A 21,103-nucleotide genomic window follows, 5' to 3' on the forward strand; every position below is an offset into this window, starting at 1 on the left:
ACGTAGATCTGTCTCCCCTGTCCTCCACTTGTATGCCTATCAGGCCCTTGTTGTAGCCCTTTATGGTGCCGAGATTTGGGGACATAAAGATCCAAAATCTTTGGTAATGGTCAAATTAAGTTCATGAGGTGTCTTCTTTGTCTACCAGCTAGCACTCCCTTGATTCTGTTATGATGGGACTTAGCGCTCAGCCCGATCTCAGAAAAGATCGTATGTCAACTGCTGGCCTTTTGGAGGCATTTATGGGTTATTCCTGAAATATCGCAGTATCGTAGTGGTTTGGGGAAAATACTTAAAAATCCCCTTGCTGCCAAAACCCCCTGGATCAAATATGTTAAAGACTCATTTGAAAAGATGAGTCTTGCCAATCTTTGGCTTACCCTGAGGGCTATTGCTCTTTTATAAGTGCAAAAGAATCAAAGAATCAATTTAAAATACGTAGGTTTAATAATCATTTAATACATGCACAAGGTTATTTAACAAATACCTTTTTAGATGTTAAGGAGACTTATTTTTTATAAACTTTTCTTGATGAAATTGAGCCTAACCTTGCCAAGAAACTGTGCGTTCATTTCAGATATGGGACACTACCGTTGCATGACTTACGTCAAGATGGACAGGATTATCAAATGCGAATCAGGGATGCCCTATGTGTGTTCATAAGAAAGAAAATGTACCCCATCTGTTATTCTTTTGCCCAGCATATAGCAGGACAAAAATAAAGTGGTTGATCCCTATCTGTAGGAACTTTGGCATCAGAAAAAACGAACAGGCGTATAGAATTCTTCAAACAGATTTAGTCCCCATATGTTTTTGCTGTTTCCAGATTTGTATTGCATGCTTGGCTGATAAGGAAAAGATAGACCAATGTAGCAGTTTTAAAGGACATTGACAGTTGAGCTTTTATTAATATTTGACACATTTTAAATTATTTATCCGGTAGAGCTACCTACTTAAGGCCCTAGAAGTAGCATGGCCCCAGGCTCGTAGACTACTCACTTTCTTCTTTCAGAAATGTTTTTAATGTTTAAATCTAAATCTTTGTTTAATCTTTGTTTAAATCTTTGTTCTTAATCTCATTATATACTGTTTTATGTATTTCTTTTACGGTAATATACCAAAATAAAGTGTATAAAATCGAAATAGTATACTACACAAAAAATATGAGAATATTCAGTTTTGATTGTCCTTGTGATATTTATATTTTGTAATATGTTATATAAAATGTTTTATTTTGAAGTGGATATTGTAATTTTAAACTATGTAGTGTCAAACACCTACTGCCAATATGGTCAGATTGGAAGTGGAATAGTGAATGTCACCCCTTTAGTATCCAATACCTTCACAAAATTGTTTTAGATTGTAGTGAGAATAGTAAGCATCCCCCCTTTAGTGTCCAGCACCTTACCCAATATGGTTTAGATTGGAGTGGAAATAGTAAATGACATCCCTTCAGTGTCCAAAACATTCCCCAAAATTGGTGGATATTGGAATGGGAATAGTATATTTCCCCTCTTTAATGTGTAACACCATCCCCAAATTGGTTTAGATTGGAGTGGGAATAGTAAATGTTACCCCTTAGTGTCCAACGCCTTTCCCAACTTTTGTATAATAAAAACATGTCACAGAATATTTTGTTTTATGTGCTTACAATTTTTCATTACTGTATAGTTATACAATTTGTATCATGTAAACTTCTAGTAAAATAAAATGTAAATAAAAGTACGCAAATAAAAAATAAATTCAGTATTTCTAGTAATAGAAAATCAGGGAAAGCATCTTTATATGCATTTGTATGTTATACATTTTCAACTCTTTTTTATTGTTAACAATTGTTTAACATTTTACATATTAACGTTTTTACATATATATTTTCAACATTACTTTCACATGTTGATTAGTATATCTTAAATAATTGTATATATTATATGCTATTATTTAACTTATACTTTACAATTTTTTCATAATTCTTTATAACATTGTTTGATATCTTTTTTATGTGTAGCAACTATTAACATTTATTCAACTTTTCTTTACAATATTTCTCAATCATTTCTATGGGGTGATTTAGTTTCCATTTGGCAGGCATTCTTTTTTACCACTACCTTCTATTTTATAGTTTGTTTGTGTTATTTTCAGTCTCCTTTCCTGGAACCAGGTCGCAGAAAGGTTCTGCTGTTGGTCGAAACAGGTAATTGCTTTTTAAAGTTTTTTTAAGGTTTTGAGGGGAGGGGGATTTAGGAGTCAAGTTTAAAAGTTAGTTATAGTGCTGTTTGTTGTTTATTTTGTATACTTATGGGCAGATTTACAAGCCCCTTGCGAGACATTTACGCCGGCGTTGTGTCACTTCTGTGACGCAGCGGTGGCGTAAACCATGCGCCATGTTGCGCCTTATTTACAACGTGACGCATCTAGGGAGATGCGTCACGTTGTAAAGCCCTGCGCTACATTAAACCTGCATCAGTTTTAATGTATGCAGGGTGGGCGTTCCGTCGGAAAAAGCCGGGGAAAAGTGACGCAGTGAAATCTACAAGATTTCACTGAGTCACTTTTACGACGCTGCTGCGTCAAAACCCTGCGCCTGCTTGAAGCAGGCGTAAGGCATGACGCAGCATGTTCGGTATGGGCAGCCCCTGATCATTGCTGGAGTTACGTCGTGCTTGCGACACGGCTCCAGCAATGCGCCGCCCGTACGCCATCAGATGCGTCACACATCTGTTTATCCTTGTGCCATGATGCACTGCATTGTAAATGCAGCGCATCTGTGGTGGCGCAAGGGTAAACTTGTGTGACACATCTTTCCTGGCGCATCCCTGCTGATTTGCAGGGATGCGCCAGGAATCATAAATCTGCCCCTTAGGTCTAGTGCTGTTGCTGTTTTACACTAATTTGCCATTTGAGTTGTTTACACAGTTTTAATAATGTATTACTGTGTTATGTCAAATTGTGTGGTGTTAGTTATATTTTGATGTTTACCTGTTATGTATATGTACTTTTGGGAATGTAATATGTTTTGAGGGTGGGTTTTGTCAATTTCTTTTACAGGTTTTTGTCAACTAACGCATTCTATGGGCATTTGGAGTTGTTTTTAAATCGGTCAATTTTATAATAAACCAATTGTTTTTATTTTGATTTCCTTTTTTTGGGTTTTTATGGAGCGGTTCTTTTTAAAAAATAGTTTTCGGATTTTTTAATGGGACCTTTATACTTTGGATTACTTCAAGGGATTTCGATTGGAATAGTTATAGTTTTAAAATTTTGTAGGGATTTTTGGATTTATTTATTTTTTCATTGCTTTCCGGTAAGACTCTAACCTTGGTGGAAGGAGGCGATGAACCAATCAGAGCCTGAAGTGTTGTGGATTGCACGGGGTGTGGTGGAAAATGGGAGCCCAGGCAGAGGTGAAAGTTGTCTCCAAAGGGCCAGGAATTGGGATCCTCCAAGCCGCCATTGCGGTAGGGGCCTGCCCTGCCCGTGCTGGTGCTCGATACATCCCTGCTTCCCTGCCAGCGGAGAGTACCTGCAGAGGAGTGGGTGTGGCACAGGTGGCATGCTTTGTGCCCCAAGCCCCTGAGGAATCGCTACCAACCAGCACATCAGTTTGTCTTATCTGCCTTATCTGCCACCACATCTGCCTGCTAACAGCCAATGTGATGATCTGGCTGCGGGTAGCAGAACGCAAGGAAACACAAGGTGAGAGAGAAATGCAAAGTGGGAGGCTGGTCTGTATGGCAAGGATCACTTGGTGAGGGGCACTTCTAGGGGTGTATGTAAGGAAGCAGTGGAGATGGTGAAGTTGGGACTTGGAGCAGCCTGCAGCCCCTGCACTCCCTGGACTTTCAACCGCCACTCCCACTCTCGCTGGCTGGGAAACATTCTATCCTCATGATGCCCATGCTCGTGCCCTCATCCTTCTGCATCAAAGCCAAATCTCTATGGGAGGGGTGAGGCGGAACCCAAGTAGCTGATAGATCAGCACATCTTACTGGAAGGCCAGAGGGGGAGAGCCTAAAGGACCTACAGGATCTTGGTACCTGCTTACCCTAGCTCTCCCTTCACCGCAACAACAAATACAATTTTTTTTTATTTATTTCAGATTCCACAGTGTCAACACAAGGAGAAACAACCAAGATAGGCCACATAGCCAAAAAATGAAATACATAAACGACCAAAGAATAAAGTAAATACACATTGAATCATGCATTCATATGATCAGAGAAGGCTCCCCATATATACAATCCTAATTTTCATTTCTTTGTTCCCTCTATGGAATACAGACCTAATTCTATGTTAGCTAAATTGGACATTTTGATCCGCAAACCCTCAAAACTGGGAGGGTCAGGTCGTAGCCAGTCGAAAGCTATACATGGTCGTGCAACAGTCATTGCCACAAATAAAAAATTCCGATGTTATTGAAAAATTACCCTTTTTTAAAGCCTGACCAATCCCCAAAAGCATTAAGGCCGGTGTAATATTAAGATAATATCCAAGAATATTTGATATTAATTTTTAAATATCCTTGAAATATTTGCTCAGTTTTACACAGTTAAAAAAATATATGGATACTGTCTGCATTGTCTCCCCCACATCGAAAACATTTACCATCATAGCGAGCTCCCCACTTATACATACGCACAGGAGTATAATACAAATTAAATACCGTTTAGAAGAATTGTACTTTTAAATTTGCTGATAAATAGACATTGTTAGATCTAGCAATTGCATCGTCTATAGATATATCAGTTTTTCCCAAAGTCGCGGCCCATTGCGCGATATATTTCCCCTAATCGTCCGTTCTAAATTACAATAATATTTTATATAACACCCCCATTTTCCCCTGGGACCTTACAGCTTTCATAAGTGGGTTTGGATTCAATTTCAAGTTTCTTCGATTGAAGAAATCCCGCATTTGAAGAAATTTAAAAAATTGAGAGTTAGGCAGACTATATTGCCTTGCAAGATCTTCATACAACTTTATAAGGCCCCCATCCACATACAATTCTCCAATCTGGAAAATACCCTTATTTCTCCACCCTAGGGCCACCCTGTCCCAAAATATTGTTGGGAGGATCTTTGACGCATTCGTTGGTGTATAGTATGTTAGTCCTTCTAGATCAACTAGCTTGCGTATTTTCCTCCAGACTTTAAAAGCAGCTTCCAAAACTTTTAACCTGGTACTTTTATAATAACTACCGTCAATTTCTTTAAATAAACATTGTTTGGCTTCTGATCCTAATGTTAGCTGAAAAATCGAAGGGGCCTCTGATGTATTGCCCGCATCCTCACCAGTCAGTAGTACAAGCATTTTTTGCAAAAAACAAACATAGTAATAAAAAAGAAAATCAGGTATTGCCAGGCCTCCCCTTGCAATTGGAAGAGTCATAAATCTACTGGCACGCCAGGGTTTTCTGGGGGCCCAGAAGAATTTAAACCAGAGTGATTGTAAATTTTGCAGTTTAGTTGCCGATATTTCAAGTGGGATGGATCTAAATAAATATATTACCCTGGGAAGGACATTCATCTTTATAATATTCCCTCTACCTATTAGGGTAGAATATAATCGCCCCCATCTCTCCAAAGAGTCACTAATATTGCGTAGTAATGCTCCCCAGTTAGCATCTACTAATTCTGTCATCGATGTCCTAATTTCTATGCCCAAGTATGTAGCTTCACTAACCACTCTAAGATCTTGTAATACAATGTTATCAGTACATACAAATTGTGTTTTGGTAACATTCAGCTTATAGCCAGACACCTGGCCAAATTCAAATGCTAACCGCTCAATCGCTTGAAGTGCAGTCCTCAGAAACCACAGCTATGCCATCTGCATATGCAAAAACTAAATAAGGGACCTCATGTACAACAAAAGGCCTAATCAAATGACTCTTGTATAACATATCAACAAACGGGTTTATATATAAAGCGAATAGTAAAGGGGAGCAAGGACATCCCTACCACAGTAGTTTCACTGTAGTATCACAGTATTTACACAGTTTCATAGCAGAACTTAGCCAGGTTATCCAGTTACTGGGCCATCGTGCAACAGGCAACACAGGTTCTCAGCTTGGTAGAGGGGCACAGAGACCATTAGTGCCCCTGACATTAGCGGAGGTTGAGCTGAGCTAGGGTGTGATCCAGCTTGCACTCCTGCACCTCCTTGGCTGATTGAAGCTGTTAAATAGCAATCTCTATACCAGAGATTAACTCAAGATGAGGGTGGAATGTGTTCTGGTGCAAGCAGGGTCTATTGCTGCACCAGCAAATACCATATGCTGTTAAAAACCAAAGGACTTCATATTGCACCCCTAACGCGAACTTAAAACGCAAATCAACATCAGCAAAATCTCAGTGTGTCTCTCAGCCCTGCTAAAAGAGTTACTTAGTGCTTCCCCCCTAAGTCAAGCAGGGGATGGGAAATGTCCTGAACTTAGGCACAGCTTGTCTAAAAGGAGGTCGGGCAAAGATTTCCACTGCATCTAATAAAAGGAAAAGAAATAGACAAAACATTATCACTGCCAACTCAAAAAGTCCCCACAAGGGTGAAGAACCCCTGATTATAGCCACGCAGGAGCCAGGGGTACAAAACAGTGGAGCCTCAGCCAGTGCTGAGGGGATCACTTCAAGGGCAATGACACACAACTACCAGCCAAAAATATATACAAAATTGACCTTTTTAAAGGATGCTGGCTGAGTTCTCTTACCAGTAATAATGGGATTGCAGGACTCCCATCACCTCTTCTGTCCGAAGTCATCGGTATCCCCATGGAGGGGAATTTGGGGATTGCACTTCAAAAGAGAGGAGGAGTAATGGAAGGCATCATAACCTATAGCAAGGGCACAACTGTAGGAGACATAGGGGTGGCAGCTGTCCTGGACAGTGAGGGTTCCCCAAATCTGCATTCTTCCACCACACAGAGCATCCAGGAAGAGACGAGCTGCAATAACCTTCTGACACAGCGCCTCCCCAGCAAGTAATTTTGAGAGCTCCAAACGACTAGTCTGGGGGAACGCCATCTAGAGCAAGCCATCAAACAAAAAGGTTTTCTGTTCCGAAGAAGAGCTGGGCAGTAAGGACACATGGCGCATGACGCTTCACAGATTGGAGCTTATTATGTATTACTTGGCCCATAAGAATACCTTGTACTTTGACACCAGACCAGTCTTCACACTTTATTTGTCTGGAACAATGCGTAGGTTGCTTGACAGTTCTCTTACTGGGACCTTGTAACTTATTAGTGTTTTCATACCTACTTGGCAATCTTTTTGGGTCACCCAGTACCAGTGGCACTTATCCTATTATACAATTTCATCTACATTATTGGAAAACATATTTTACTGCTTCTGATCAGGTCTAGTTTCTCACTTTAATCCATGGAGGTGCTACCCCCTGTAGAACGTTCTAGTTACTCAATGTGTCACTGTTGGATTGTGCTGCTCACAATAGAGTGAATAACCACATATATATTCTCCAAGCCCTGAAAAAGTCACGTAGTGACAAAACACGTGTTGACTGTTCATCTCTGAAGAATATACATTTGTCAATCATCTGTATCTGAAGATCATTTGACTGTATACATTTTGCAATAAAAAAGAGCTGTGCTCTTTAATAACAAGTTCTTACTGTTTGGACATTGTACTTACTGTTCCAATACAATTTTGAGTGCCTTTGTTTTTCATATGATATGATTTAAACATTCTGGATTTCTCCCAGTGTGTTTATGCACCTTTGGTAGTATGGTGTTCTTAATAACTATAGCACCACCAGAATATTTTTGATCCTCTATGTTTATACAAGAAGTGCGATAACTGAAACCATTACTACCTAGCATTTTATTGTGATCAAACAAAGGAGAGCGGAATCGCCCATCCCAATGGTAAGTGCCATTAACCACTCTGTTAGTCATACCAAGTCTACAGAGGCTTACCCTACTCTCAAAATCTATAACCACAATTATAAGAGCCTCAGGGTTCTAACTGTGACATCTCATTCATAGCAACCCAGGAATGGGAGAAATTAGTAGCCTCGTACTCACAGAGTTCCATCCTAGGAAGACAGTCAGGCAGTTCCCAAAACTCACCTCAGGCAGGAGAAGGAATAACAGACAGATACTATTTGGTCATCTCTCTTAAACACCATGTAGCTTTCAGTGAATGCCACACAGTACCAGTCTGATAAAATGGACATTCAGCTATCACTCCTCAATTCCTTAGCAGTATTTATTTCTGGAATAGATAGGAAGCTCACCAAACTGAATGGTTTAATCAAGCGAGCCCAACCCCACACCCAACTGCCACAAATAGGCTGCACCTACACCGCAACTCTGGAAAAACTGTTTACTCTACCAACTACGCTGGGATCTATTAACAGACTTAAAACAAACCACTAAGCCTGGAAAAGCTATCCAGCCAGCTCTTCAACACTCTCAATTAAGTCAATCAGAGACTCAAGGGATGGAGAACAGGGGCATAACTGAGTTAATTCATTCTCCTAATATTTCATAGTCCTCTTCTTTTTTAGTCAAACAGGCAGAATCAAAAAGTAACTCTGTACCAAATTTGAAAAGGGCTGCCTTCAGAACAGAACAGAGGAACAATGCCCAATTCTGTCACAAGCAAAGAATGAAAGGCAGAAATAGAAAGAATGACTTTGCTGATTACTTCTGAACAGATTCTACATCTCGAGTATGCAGGAAGACACCACAGGCCCACTAATTCAACAGCAGATAATACTTGCACCACCTCCAATAGATCAGCCAAGTGTGATGGGATGCCCCACCCTTGGGGAGCAGCGCCCCAGTACTGTGACATATGCCATCACAGGATGTACACTTGAGTTTCGATACTGGAGTGCCCCCTCCGATTAAAGCAGAAGCCAAATAATCCGGTGGTGCCAACCCTCACGCCAACTCTGTAGCTAAGGGGCAACCAATGGCACCCTCCGAGTGAGTAGCGCTTTACAAATGTTATGATTGATTGATTGATTGATTGATTGAACCCAGCCAACAGCTACATTGCTAGCTATGCTGCTTTCAGGCTTGCTAAGCATACAAATGCAGAGTTTGTAATGTTTCAAGTATTTAGGGGCATATTATCAAGCACGGCGAAACTGCCGCTAAAGCGGCGTTAATGGGCTTGATAATACGCCACAGAGAATTCCAATAGAAGCCCATGTTGACACCAGAACATGGGCTTCTATGGGAATTCTCAAGGGCATATTATCAAGCCCATTATTGCCGCTTTAGCGGCAGTTTTCTGCCACTAAAGCGGCGATAATTTTAACTCCGGTTCTTGATAACATGCCCCTTAGTTGGTCTGATTAGTGTGCTTCTTTATAGTGTTGTTTATCTGTTTGTTTCATTTTATTGGTTACAGTTGTTTATAGTTTAATTGTATTAGTTGGTTTACTATAGTTTGAGTTTTTATCATCAGTTGAGTCCTTCTATAATAAATGCTAATTGTTTAGTATTTCTGTATAACAAACTAAAGTTCCATATTTCTGTTTCTTAAACTATTTTGATACTAGAATATGGTTACAGGAATGTGATCTGAGTAACATTGTGCCCTAATTATAATGTACAATATACTGCCACATTGGAGCTAATAATGGAAAGTCTAAATCAAATAGAATAATATTTTTGTAAATGCTATTTAGAAAACAATATATATGTTCAATACATCAGCCTACAATATAGTAACAAAAAGCCATCATCACTATCTTCATCATCACCATCATCAATTACTAACAACAGCATGATGATGATGATGATCATCATCATCATGAGAAAGGGAGTGGTTTAATAATTCTGGAGGTGTTAGTCCTACCAACGTATCCAATTTAGGGAAAAACAACATTGATATGCCTCAATATTTTTTCACTATGAAAACACTGCCCAACCCCTCACACTTATGGCACAAACAGCAGCCCTCTGCTTTGGCACAAAAAGCTCCAAGCAGGACAAAGCTGATATATGTAGCTGCTAAGGTTGCTTCACCACTTAGGTATTGTTTGTGTCTCACCCTGTTCCCTATAGGGCTCTATGAAGTCCAAATAGAGCTTATAGGATAGACACTTCATTTTGGGAAATAAACCACATCTGCCAAACTCTAAACAAACTAATAAAAAAAGTAGGAGGCTTAAGTTGAAAATGCTTTCTTGGGTTCTTTGCAGTGTCTCCATGGTAGCCTCAACTTTCTCTTGAAAAAGTCCAGAGTGGGCCAAACTGCCAACCCTTAGCCAGCAAAAGGTGCACCTTTCCTGAGAGGTTTTATGCCTTGTCCCAGTTCCAGTAGGGGCCATGGTTGACAAAGTCTGTAGACCTGCCTACTTGAACCACCACCAGACACCTCCGCTCCTCGTCCTTTCTCTAACCCTCCCCCCTGCATTCAATGTAGCAGATGCAGAGGTCTCTCCTTCTCCAAGTACCATTTCATCTAGGGACTACCCCATCTCTTCCAGAGTTCCAAAAGTCCCTGAAGACCTGGCTATTTGGCTAATCAACTGGGCCCTGCCAGCACCTGTATACCCTCACAGGTGACAGGTAGAGCTCCAAAAATCTACTGATTGATTGATTGAAGTCCCAAATTTGTTAATGCTTTAGTCATTCCTGTCGTCTCTTTGAGCCCCAAGGGCCTCATGGCTGGCTGAGGGGAGGCTGGTCTCTCTCTAACCAAAGCTCTCATAAAGTCTAGTGCGGTTCACTCACAACTGGCTAGATGGATCTTCTTCACAAGCTGGAGCCATTCTAATATTTTGGGTTCCAGTCTCACTGAACAGGAGGCCAGCATGTTGACCCCTGGACAGCAGTTCCAAGCCCTGTGTGCCAAAGGAGGTCAGGAATTCTTCAGGTTTCTTTCCACTGGACTCATGCTAAAGTCTTCCTTCTCTGGGTCTTCATCCAGGTCCAGAAATGCTCTGTTGAGGTGGTAGTGAGGTGCATTTTCATCTTCTGCACTATCAAGTGATTCGTGAAATCCTGACCAAATGCACACCAAAACCCAACATCTTTTTTTAGGCCTTTCTCTTTTGATCCCTTATCTGAACCTCTGTGTCCTCCACCAGGTCCACCTCTATGGAAAGAAGTGAGCACTGCTCTCCCTTATCTGGGAATAGACTTCTGGCTTAATAGGCTTCATAGGTTCGGTCACTCGAGCCCCCATTTGGGATTTTCATGTGCAAAAAGAGCATCAATTCCTGGCTTTGGACTTGGACATGTTGCTTCCTAGCACATCAGCACTTCCAATTGGGGTGCTATTTAAAGTTGCTAGAAAAAAAACAGGCAATAAAAGTACAATTTTTAACGGTATGAGGAGATGGGAAGAAAAAGGCGATTTGCTAAGTCAATGAGAGCAATTCTAAAGACAGTAAAACTGCTGTCACAAAAGTACTTCTACAAATGAGTAAAGATTTGCTACTTTTATAATTCTCCCATCTCCCAAGTAGTACACATGGAAAGCTGTGCCAGATGGAGGTTTCCAAGTGTACTGTTGAGAATGCCATGTGACATATTGTCCAGCTCCCATTTCCCCAGTGAATAATTGTATCAACAATAGACTTAGGTACACAGGAAAGGGGTGCCGTATGTGCAAATGCATGTTCGTTTCTATTTTGTGATCTCTAGAGAAACACCTTTGCCTTTGCCTCCTCCAAGCTTGGAGGAGCCTCTTTTCCCTTTCCATTTTAGAATATGAAATATATCCAACCATTTTCACCGTACGAAATGTTTGAGGTGGAGCCTTAAAAAATAACCTCAAATGTACAAGTTTGTAGGGGATTCAGATAAATATAAAGCTAGCAAAGCCTTGATGCAACCTCTTCCCACCCCTTTCCTGAGTGTTACTATTCTGCTTTTCTTTGTGCTGGCATAAAAATAAAAAAAACATGAGGGACGGAACTTTTCAGACACTCACCCCCAGTCACAGATCTGGGTTGAATCCATCTTCGTTCTTTAGCTCACTTCGCCACCCCCATTCAGACCCAGCCATATGCGAATCAGTCTTGACCCTGTTCCTCGTGGGAATAGTTCAGCCCAAACTGCTAAGCCAGGCTTTCCTGGGACCTGTTTCTGGGTTACACCCGCCATCAGCAAGGCTATCTTGAATCCAGTAGCAAAGTGAGCAAGGGACCCACATCTGGCATACCCTGCCAAGTTAGCATAGAAATATGCAGAAGCAAACTTACAGGAAAGTCATCCTTTTTGCCATGATCACCTCCATTATTTCACTGATACTGGTGGTTAAATTCCCCAAAGGTGCCCTGGACTCTGCTAACCAGGCCAGGGAAACTGCTCTCTCCTCAAAAGGTATATGGTAATTGGTGTAATCAACCTACCTGTAAGCCCTAGTATATGGTAGGGCATGTATGTTTGGAGACCCCAGTGGATTTAATGCATTAAGTGTGTACATCCAGCAGTGGAGTCTTTTAAGTTGTGCTGCTCACACTCATTTTTAGTGCCAGAACATTGTCCCACACTTTAAAATCAATGGGAATGGCACTAGGCTGTTTTCTGCTTCTCCTGTAGACAACCTACCCGAGTGGCAGCTTCCTCAACCTGAGCAGCAGATTTCTCGACTCGAGTGGTCGCAACCTTCCACGACCCCCCGCATTGAGAAATATCACCCGGAGGAAGTTGAGCACGTAATTTTGTCTCATGAGTGCCGCCAACTGAACGTTAGCAAGCTGCTCATGAGAAAAAAACTCCACTTCGGGGAGTTTTGCAGACCTCTGTTCAGATTACGGAGATTACGAATTGTGGGATTCTTTGCCTACCTCTACTTTTTAGAGGTGAGTTCTGACAGGGGATCCACAATGGTCCCATAGTTCTTGACAATCCTCCTATAGTTCCCGTCAGGCCAAGAAAGGCCCTGACCTGTGTCTTCCCAATCCAGGAAGGTCTAGATCTTGGGATGGAGAGGTTATTTAGTCTCCACCAACAAGATAGCCCAGTTACACCACTGAACTCTGACCTATCTAGCATTTGCTTGCTTTGATATTCATGTCCGCCTGCTGCAGGGCATGTACACTTCCTTCAGGTGGACCAGGTGCTCCTGCTAGTGGAACTGAATACAGCTAAATAATCAAGATTAGCTGCACTGATAGTTTCCATCCAAGAGAGGACTCTGTTCACCAATATATGGAAGGTGGCAGGGGCATTCTTCAAGCCAAAGGACATAGCCCTCTGGAGTGGAAAATGCTGACCTCTCCTTTGCTCCTGGACTTGTGACAATCTGAAAGTAACCTGAGGTCAGATCAAATATACTCAGGTACTTTGCAACCCCCAACTTGTCAATGAGCTCATCAGCACTGGGTATGAGGTAAGTGTCAGTCTTGGTTACTGCATTTAAACCTCTGTGGTCCACACAAAACATCAATTCTTTTTTGCCCTCTTGGGGATTAGCTTTGGGTACAAGTACCACTGGACTGGCCCAGGGACTGTCAGAGGGTTCAATTACCCCCAACTCCACCACCTGTACAGCTTGCTTTTAACAGGTTGGCTGTCACCAGTGTCAACATCATGGACCCACCAAGTGGTGATTCCAGGGGTCAGGAAGAACAGCCCATCCAATTGCTTCAACACTTGTCTGCCTTCTTTTTGCTGCTGGTCTGTCAACTTGAGAGAAAGTACTACTCCCTCCGCTGACCCATTTTGGAGATTTGTGGAGACGAGGTCTGGCAGAGGCTCACTCTCCTCCTTCCCTCCTTCCTCTTTGACCATCAGCATGGTCACGTCTGCCCTGTCTTGGTGGGATTTCAGTCTCTCTAGGGGTGCCAAGGTCCACCAAGTAGGTGACCCCACACTTTTTTTTTCCAGAATTGAATAGGGTAGCCTTCTGGTCATACCACAGCTTCATGACCTCTTAGCTGGCCTTCAGTGTGCCGCTCGCTTTACTCGTGTACTCTGCCATGCGGGACTAAAGGCCTAACACATAGTCCAGCATATTCTCTCTGAGTTCCGTGATAGGCTTCTTCCAAGCTTCTCACACCAAACACAGTGACCCTCTTACAGGGTGGCCAAACGGTAACTCAAAGGGGCTAAGACCAACCCCGGTCTATGGCACCTCTCTGTAAGCAAACAGCAGTCTTGGGAGGCGATCTCCTCCTTAGCTAATAGGTAAGCACATAATCAGGCCCTTCATTGGTCAGGGGATGCAATGAGGTAGTGAACTTATAGGTAACACCACATTAATCCCACATCACCTTCAGTTAGGCAGACATAAAGTCAGTACTCCTGTCTCAGACCACCTCCTTTGGAAAGTCACTCTGGGTAAGATACCAAGTATGGCTCTGTCGACTGTGGGAGCAGTGACCATTCTGAGGGGTATTGCCTCTGGATATCTGGTGACATGGTCCACTACCACCAAGATATATCAGTAGGTGGGTCTGGGGGACCAACGATGGCAATCCCCTCCCATTCAAAGGGAATCCCAACCACTGGCAGTGGTATCAAGGGAGCCTTTGGCTTGCCCCCTGTCTTGCCACTGGCCTGACAGGTGACACAGGAGCTGCAGAACTCCTTCACTTTGCCGACATGTTGGGTCAATAGAAATGGTTGACTAGCCTATCCCAGTTCTTGGTCTGACCCAAATGCCCTGCTAAGGGGATTTCATGGCCCAAGGTGAGGAGAATCTCTCTATACGTCTTGGGGACCACCGCTCTCCTGGTTGCCCCTGGTTTGGGGTCCCTGGCCTCAGTATAGAGGTCTCCATCCTCCCATTAGACTCTGTGGAATCCACTGACATCAGCCTTCTCTTGACTGAAGTCAGTCTGACTCAGGCCCTCAAGAGAGGAACAATCTCTTTGCCCTTGGCACAGCTCCACTCAGGTTGGTAAACCAGCTCCTTGCAATTCTGCAAAGTTGGGCAGATCTTGCAGGGGTGGAGTCCGTACCCCAGAGGTCAGATCCTTACCCTCAGTATTGGATTCCTCCTGGTCCTCTTGAGCTGTTTGGGCTGGCGGCCCCAAGCCTTTGCCCTCTCTCTTGTTCTGAAGGATCGGCCTATTGTTCTAGGGTCTAAGTGTCCAGCACTCCTGATGTGCTCTCTGTGACCTAGTCACAGCACATACCCACTCAGAGAGGTCCAGCATTTGTGCATGGACATTCATTTCCACCCCTGACCATTCAGAAGCTTCAAATTTCAAGATCATTTTCCAGTAGACACTCTACTAGGAGGGCAGGAGACACAACTACCTTCTTAGTGCCAGTCACACCTCCCCATTCCAAGCTTATCATTGCCATGGGATGGAGCTTAGCTCTGCTGTCTGCATAGGTAGCCTGGTGAAATACACCAGGTAGGATCTGCTCTGGGGAAACCAGTTTGTCCACACAATGGTAACACTGGCTCCTTTATCCCTCAGGGCCTCAACCTCAGACCCGTTGATTTTAGGCCTTTACCTATATTTCTCCATGGTTGGAGGTAAGGCTGACAGGGCTTCAACTTCCACCCCACGCACGAATGCTACGGTAATCTCTATATACCCCTTACCAATCTCTGATCCATCTTCCACACCCCATTCCTACAATAGAAAACCCATGGGACTGCCCACCAGTGGGGGGCTTTCTTAAGCAGACTGAATCTCAGTTTTTGTGTTTTGGCTGCAAGCAGTCAAAACACTTCCCTGCCTTGGAAGTTCAAAGAACTTCCCGGGAAACCCCTCCCACTTGAAAGAGGAATGGCTCGGCGACTCCCTCTCCTTGCGCAGTTGTTTGGAGACCTTTAGAACACTCCTTTTAATTTTTATCTGAGTTACCCAGCGCTTTCCCTTGGGAGGCGATCTGTTGTCCTTTTTTCTGATCACCTCCCTGGTTCTTCTTCACCAATCTGGTGTGAGCACACTCAACTGCTGTCTCAACCAGTTGCCTAGGACTAGACAGTTTAGAGCCAATTAGATACTGGTGTAACATCTCTGAGAGACAATTAGTCAATATGTGCTCCTTCATGAGCAATTTGGAATGCCCCTCATATGTACTTATCTTGCTAAACTGCAATCAGCCCTCTAATGCCTTCACAGATTTGTCAATAAAGTCAACCAGGATTGAGTACTGACATTGCCAGCATCCACCTCCTTGATCCCCAGCCAGAGTGCAACTTCCTTAATTAGATTAGGAGAGTGTAGGGAAAAGTTAGCTGGTTTGGGTTAGCCAGACTTACACTCCAAAGAGAGAATTTCTCCATTTTGATTTGTGGAGAACTGTGCATTCTGGATTAAATATATGCCACATGTCCCAGGAAGCAGTCATAACGGAGGATGGCAACTTGAACCCTATTGGTTGTGGTGTACTCCCTCTTGCCAACCCAGAATGGAGGATAAATATGGGTAATCTGCAGGAGCCCCTCAGATATCTGCCTGAAACATCTGGAGAAGAAGGACTGCCCTGCTGGACCCTCAGCTGCACAACAGAGGAGTGCACTCAGAAGGACGGCACCTGCTGCACTCTAAAGGCTCCACAGAAGAAGGACTTTGCCTGTCTTTAAGGATAAGGAGTGGACTCCCTGAGCAGGAACAGGTGGAAAAGTGTTGGAAGAAGCCACCTGCTACATCCACTACAAGGACAACTCTAGCTGACAAGTTTCACCTTGATTTTCCTGGACTGACTAGGTGCATTGGGGGAGTTGGAGTCCCAGACCCCAAAAGGCAAACCAGAGCTTCTGAACCCTTGGCTTGTGGTGTTGGACCCTTCCTGATCACCAAGGTACCTTGTAGAACAAGATCTAGAAGATCTTGAAACTTGGGAACTTTTTGGCAACTTTTTTGATAAAGCTCCAGAAAAAGACCAGCATCAACTACGAAAGTCAAGCCGGGAACGTCAAACTCCGACATGGCCTTACCGCACTTGTTTGTCCCACTGAAAACTCCTGAGCCCCTCGCTGTTGAAGACAAAGTCTTCCAGGGCTCACTGAGGCATCACGCTGCAACAGGCCATCATCGACTCACAATCCAGATCCGAAGGCCTGATAGTTCGACATCAAGAGAAAAAGCTCCAAAAAAAGTGACGTCAGAGGGTAAAAACTTTACAGGGCCCAACCGCTCATTGTATCCGACCTACACTCCATCGCAGTCAGACCTACATTTTGAACAGTCAAGCATGACTAGATAGCCACGTTGGCACTTTAAACTTATTTACTGGTTTGGTAATATTAAGTGGTTTACTTTACATACCTATCTCCTAAATTAAGCCTGACTGCTCGTCTGCCAAGCTACCAAAGTTTGAGCAAAGATTACTCTATTGCGAGTTCACTGGACCTTATTCGTGATTGTGGTATTATTACAAGCTATGGGCACCTACCTGCACCAACTAATAACCCATCTTTCTACAAAACCCATACACGCCTGTCAGGACCCCTTTTGTGATTTCCTGCTAGGTGTGAGTGAAGAAATTGCGGGCTTTTTTGAAAAAATTGTTGACTACGAATCAAAAAACATTATAATTCAGTTTCACATGCATGCTATGAGCCTTCTATATTTCTATAAAATGTACATTTTTTAAACTATGAGGTGGCAGAACTTTCAGTTGTATTAAAGTCTTAAAGGTGAGTATTAACCCTCTGTTCCTCTGACTTACCGTCTCATCCCTGGCCAGGTTATCGATTCCAAAACACACAAATAACCTCTTGGGTCTGAGCGACCTTAAAACATGAGCAAGGGAAAAAGAGAAGAGAATACTGTAATTAATCTGTGTGTAAAATGACAGTGCCCTAAACAAGGAAAGGAATCCCTTTAAAGGATGAATGCCCTCACTCACCAAAAGGTGACATGCTTCATCATTTGGGCTTTCTCCTCTCAGTGGGAAAACCTAGTCCCACTGAGGGCTACGACAACCGCACTAAGAGGTGGGAGCTCAGGGATGTTTTCAATAATGTGGAGAACTAGGATGCTAAAATCCCAAAGAAGAGCACTTATGTGATGTGAGGGTGCAGCGCAAAAATATAGAAGAAAGGTGAATGTGATCTAAAACTGGCTAGTGCTAGTGAAAAATGATTTTTATTGGCTCATTAGCCCTGCCAGAGATAAAAAACAGTGCAAGGCAGTAACTATTGAAAACTACTTGGTGACAAAGGTCGACATGTTTCAGCCAATAACCATCTCTGGAGTATGTGTGGCTTTCATCAGGACCAAAACAAAGCTGCTGCTAAGAAGTGTAACACATGTGCAAATAAAGTTTGAAAAAGACCAAACCAGTTAATGCTCTAGCGGATACAATCTCGCTGGAACTTGTCTAAAAGCAAAAACACAGAAACACAGAAAGAAATAGTGTAAGTTTTCAAATCCCTTTTGTAATTACTGGTAATGTTTAAGGCAATAGTATAGATGTCTCAAACATGGTTAATTGACGAGTCCTCTTAGAAGCTCAAAGAATAAAGACTCACCCCATTTGTAGGACAAGTAGGCCCACCTTAACCTGGTTACAACTCAGGAAAGGGAGCCCCGCTCTGAAAAGATAAGCAAACATAGGCTAATCAGTACGTTTTGCTGTTTCATGGTGCAAGGAAAGGTGAGTTATGTGAATATTCACCAACAGAACTGATCCAGAAAAGAGGCACAAAATCTGGCACAAATAACATAAATTGACCCCAAAAGATCATGGTTGAGAATTCACAATTGAGCAAACCATGATGTAAACTAATGGTGTAATGGTCAAAAGGAAAAACTGATAGTAATGAGCTGAACACTTCATAATTGTCCTCAACTGAGGTTTACCAATGTCAGTGCAAACAACTGAAGATTAAGGATGAAATTCATAAGGAATGTACACCCAGAGAGAAGCGTATTCTGAAACATACATCTCTTCAAACCGGGAAAAAGTGCCCACTGATGTGTATTGTAGAGCGCACACGACAGGCAGTCTTTAAAAGCAGTGTTGCATCGCGTTAGTACTCCTAAACTCACCTCTCCGTCGGTACTCCGTCGTAGTACAGAAGTTGCAACCGGAGGTGCCGACGGAGTGGTGGAAATGGTGTTAAATACACAACTGTCATCGGCTCCATGAGAGTGAATCAGGACCCCATGGGTATCAACCCGTAGTGCCTGTCTCGATTCTGACGCTAACTCGTGGGGGTAGTGTTCCGAGATAGCGCATGCGTATTCCAAAGGCATGTAGTTGTCAGGATGTAAAAACTGACAACCAAGTCCAAGCGGCAATAATGATAGGCCTGCATGAACGAATAATCATTGGATAAGACCAAAATACTCAGATGAAAGTGTCATTCTTTTAAGAAAAAGTCGGAACGCAAACTTTATTAATGTAGATCTTTGACAGAGTCCCAAGGTGACAACAAGGGACTAATAACCTCTAGTGTTTAAGAAATGGAAAAGTTTGCAATGTTGACAGAAGTCAACATCAAATTAGAGAATCATTCAGAATTCAGCGAACTCAATTGATGAGCAAAAGGAGGTCCCATATTATAAAAAAATATATAATGTGTATGGAAATCAAGACCCTCTAATGTCATTTAGGATAAATTCCCAATTTGAGAGCAGAGGAATAGTTAACCCTCAGTTCTTTTGATTCATCAGATGATAAACTATCTGAAATGAAAGGCACACAACCTTATAGGGACAACCAGGGAATATCCTCATTTAACCCTAATGTGTCTCTTTTTAAACGGAACACCCACCGCTGTTCTTTTCTAAACAAGAATTTGGAGATGTCTGTGATGTGTTGAGAAATAGGAGGTTGCTCCAAAATTGTCCAACGGAGGTCATCTGCTTGATGGTTAAAATCCAAAAAACGATTTGTCATTTTAGTTGCTCTCCTTTTGCACCGAATGGTGCTCTTGTGTTCGAGGATTCTTGTTTTCACCTTTCGTGTAGTCATGCCCACATATCGCATGGGATAGGGGCACGTAATAAGATAAATAACATTGCCACTGTTACAGTTAGTGTGGCAGCTCTTTTTCGGGACATGCGGATAACTTTGTTAGGGTAATTCCGCTCTTTGAGTTGAGTACTCAAAAGTTTAGCATGTTCATTGTACTTGTCAATAGACGGTAAGGTGATATTTGAGCATTCAACTGTGAATCTCAAGAAATGGTTCTGTGTGTTCATCCAGGTATGAAAAGCCACGATGGTGTCTGGGGATCCCCTCCAAACAACAAACACATCGTCGATGTAATGTTTCCAGGTGCGTATATGGCTTCTGAAGGGATTGTCTTCTTTCAGCACACAAGACTGTTCAAAGGCGTGTACATATAGATTTGCCAGAATCGGCGCGAAAATGATGCCCATAGATGTTCCAGATGTTTGCAAGAACAGGTCCTTTTCAAATCTAAAGAAATTCTCCTTCATTGCCATTCGTGCACACATCATAATGAAGTGGACTGGGGTGATGCTATCTCTGGGTTTTGATTGTAACAGCTTCTCCACTGTTGCTAGCGTTTCATCTTGTGGTATAGAAGTATACAGAGCCTCTACACCGAAGGAGACCAAAAATTCTTGCTCAGGGTCAAAAGTAAGCTCATTCAGGAGGCGCAATATATGTTTGGTATCCTGAAGATACGTCGGCATCTCCAATACCAATGCAATGTAAAAAGAAGTCGACAACCAGGGACCAGCAGGAAACGACTTGATTATGAATCTAAGTAAGCGTCATCTCAATCGCACGGAAATGTCTGTATTGAAGAAAGGCTTGGGGTTTGTCCCCACGAATACCGGAGATGCCTTTCTGATTAGATAGGAGCTGGCTGGCTTCTTCCGTAAGATACGATTACGTCACTTTTTCTCTAAAAAAGATATCATCGATTTACCCGAAGCAGCAACAAACACTGGTCTGAGACCACGTTCAACTTTCAATCCTCCATCACATCTGATACCTGTGCAGGTCACGACGTTTGAAAAGGCGGTCCTTAAAGATGTTGAGGAATTGTTCCAAGATGACATGAGGCATTATCATAATCTTCCTAAACTTGAACAACACGCATTACAAGAGCTGGCTAAGGATGAAACCATCGTGATTAAAGCTGCGGATAAGGGGGGTGCCATTGTGATTTTGGATAGCACCACATACAGAGCAGAGTGTATGCGACAACTCGACAACAGAGATGCCTATAGACCTCTCAAACTGGATCCCACCAAACGCCTAACAAGTGAAATCAAAGCGATGATAAATGA

The 21,103-nt window shown here is 42.6% G+C and overlaps 1 long non-coding RNA gene across 1 annotated transcript in view; it reads left to right on the forward strand.

The window, feature by feature from the left end:
• LOC146810942 (uncharacterized) overlaps positions 1-21,103 on the forward strand; it is a 98,631-nt gene that overhangs the window by 17,413 nt on the left and 60,115 nt on the right. The window contains exon 2 of the long non-coding RNA XR_014965755.1: positions 2,140-2,191. This is a non-coding gene — a long non-coding RNA (uncharacterized LOC146810942). The remainder of the gene's footprint in view (positions 1-2,139; positions 2,192-21,103) is intronic.

The sequence above is a fragment of the Triturus cristatus genome, chromosome 7 (genome assembly GCF_964204655.1).
Source record: "Triturus cristatus chromosome 7, aTriCri1.1, whole genome shotgun sequence".
Taxonomy (NCBI): Eukaryota; Metazoa; Chordata; class Amphibia; order Caudata; family Salamandridae; genus Triturus; species Triturus cristatus.